Source organism: Ixodes scapularis, unplaced genomic scaffold, assembly GCF_016920785.2.
Source record: "Ixodes scapularis isolate PalLabHiFi unplaced genomic scaffold, ASM1692078v2 ptg001158l_1___fragment_3__unscaffolded, whole genome shotgun sequence".
Lineage (NCBI taxonomy): Eukaryota > Metazoa > Arthropoda > Arachnida > Ixodida > Ixodidae > Ixodes > Ixodes scapularis.
Window position 1 is genome coordinate 1,920,001 of NW_024610108.1, and position 2,500 is coordinate 1,922,500.

The 2,500-nt window shown below is 60.7% G+C and overlaps 1 pseudogene; it reads right to left on the reverse strand.

The window, feature by feature from the left end:
- The window catches only part of LOC120847293, a 9,470-nt pseudogene that overhangs the window by 4,223 nt on the left and 2,747 nt on the right, over positions 1–2,500 (reverse strand).

A 2,500-nucleotide genomic window follows, 5' to 3' on the forward strand; every position in this document is an offset into this window, starting at 1 on the left:
CCTCTATCCCCAGAGTCTTGGTGCCCTCCGGAGCAAAGGTGACGCCCAAGTACCGCCACGTCGTTGCCACCCCTGAAGCTGGGAGGGGCTGACCATTGATCGTGAAGTCTGTGGTGGTGAGGACCTTGATCTTCTTGTCCCTTCCCGAAGGCTGCAGCGACAGGGTAAAGCTCTTGCTGACGTTGATCGCTAACCCTCGCGGTTCCAAGAAGGCCGCGAGGTCGTCAAGCCGCTGCTGCAGACCTTGCGGGGTGGATGCCAGCACGACGAGGTCATCAGCAAACGCCATGGCGTCCAGGGCGAAGTCGTCACTCCGGAAGGTGATGTTGCGGTCGATGCCGCACAGGAATTCGTCCACGACCATGTTAAATAGTATGGGCGATAGTTGGTCGCCCTGTCGAACCCCGGTGGTTGGCTGAACCCTCAGATCCTCCCCCTCAAACTGCAGGGTAGTGTGGGAGGTTGAGTAAAGTTCTCTGAGGTAGGCCAAGAAGCTGTCGTCAAAGCCAGCCCGCAGAGCACCACGAAGGATGGCTTCCGTTGAGACGCGATCGAACGCCTTGGCCATGTCGATGCTTGCGAGATAGAGGGGCCGGAGCTTTTGACGGGCCTCGTTGAGTGCAGTGGACAGCAGCAGCACATTCTCTGCGCATCCGTCAACAGGCTGGAACGCGCGCTGCCTGAAGTCCAGTGCTGCGGCTGCTGTTGCTCTCTTGGCCAGGATCCGGTGGAACAACCTTTGCACCACAGGGCCAACTGTTATTGGCCGGAAGTCTGAGGGCTCTTGCGCAGGATTTTTCTTGGGGATAAATGTTGTACGGGCACCACGCCAGGAAGGGGGCAGGCGGCGTTGCAGCATCAAGATGTTCAGAAGGACCCGTAATAGCCGCAGCGGGACTGAACGCAGGAGTCTGGCCGAGAAACCGTCGGGACCCGCAGCCGAGTTCCTTGGTGGCAGAGCTGCCCGGATCTCCTGCGCAGATGCTGGCTGGAACACATCGATCCTCTCATCTGGTACTGCAAGTCGGTCCTTCGGGGGGGCCGGGGGGGCGCTCGTCATGAACTCCCGCCATGACTCCAGGAACAGGCGCTTATCTTGCACGTTCACCGCGCTTGGTCCGTCCAAGATTGACCGAGCACAGTCCGCCTGCCGCTTCCGGAAAAGGTCCTGGGTGGTGGCGTACTCCCATCTCTTCCTCTTGCGTCTACTCTCTGGTCGCCGGGTCGTACGAGGTGCCTGCCTTCTTGCAGGAGGTGCTACTTGGAACGCCGCTCGTAGGTAATTGTCCAGCAGGTGCGTCATGTCAACACCACGTAAAGCCTGCTGTGCAACGTCCCATTGTCTGGGGCCCTGGAATGACTGGGGGGCAGCTCGGGAGAGGAGGCTGCGCAGCTCGGCCGAGACTTCTGCGGCGGAGCCCCCCTCCGCTGGGGCCGGCGCCCCGGGCTGACGCAATGGGACTCGCGGTCGGCCAGGTGGAGCAGTGCCAGACCGAACACGTCCTCCTTCAGGAGGCAGGGCTGCAGAGGCTTGATCTGCAGGCGCCGTCTTCCCGTCGACGGAGGGCCAGGGCTGGCTCCTTGAAGTCGCCGGCAAGTCGGCGGCGATGGTAACATCGCTTGGGGTTTGAACCGGCCCGGGAGTTTCGAAGGAAGAGCGGGATCGCTGGGGCTGCTGCACCACATGGGTCACAGCACCGCCAGGTGTCACCACATCTCCCTCTCCACTCGCTAGCACAGCTCGTACCCTAGAGGTTTTTGTCTTTCTTGCTTGCTCCGGTCTGCTCGTCGACGACCATGGCCTCTCCGCATCGTCCATCAGGTCCTCCCCAGGCTCGGATCCAGGGACGAGACCATCTCCAGGTTGGAAGTGGCGTTCGGTGTGATGCCTTGCAGCACGGGGCCCCGCACCAAGAGCGGGGGGACGACCGGACAATGGAGATCCGGAAGAGCAGCCCGTCTTGGACCGCTTAGGCCGAGCTCCCATGGCCACATAGTCAGGATCACCAGGACTGCCGGACGGCTCCACCGAAGAGAAGTCATTCTCCGCGATGAGTTCTGCACCGCGCTGGAAGACTCCAGACGTGGCACCCTTGGACGCAGCAACCTGGAAGACTCTGGACATGGCACCCCCGGACGCAGCTCACTGGAAGACGACTGGTGTTGGGCTCCCCTGGCATCCTCCTCCAGCAGGTCACTGGTGGTAGCACACTGACTCGCCCTCAGCGAGGCCACGAGGTCTCGGTAAGTCTGTTGCTTCCGATGGGACTTGATGGATTCGAGAGAGCGTGAGGGAAAGAAGGAGCAGAGAACTTGGTTGATGTTGTAAACCGCTGTTCCGATCTGAGCTCCTCTACTCGCGAGGAGGTAAGTTTCCTCGTCGTTCCACCTTGGCTTAACTCTTTCCACGTTAATTTCCTCGTTGTACATTTCAGCATGGGCATGTCGCTGATGCAGCGACAGGCCACGTACACTGTTGAAGGCTCTCGAACACTGAGGG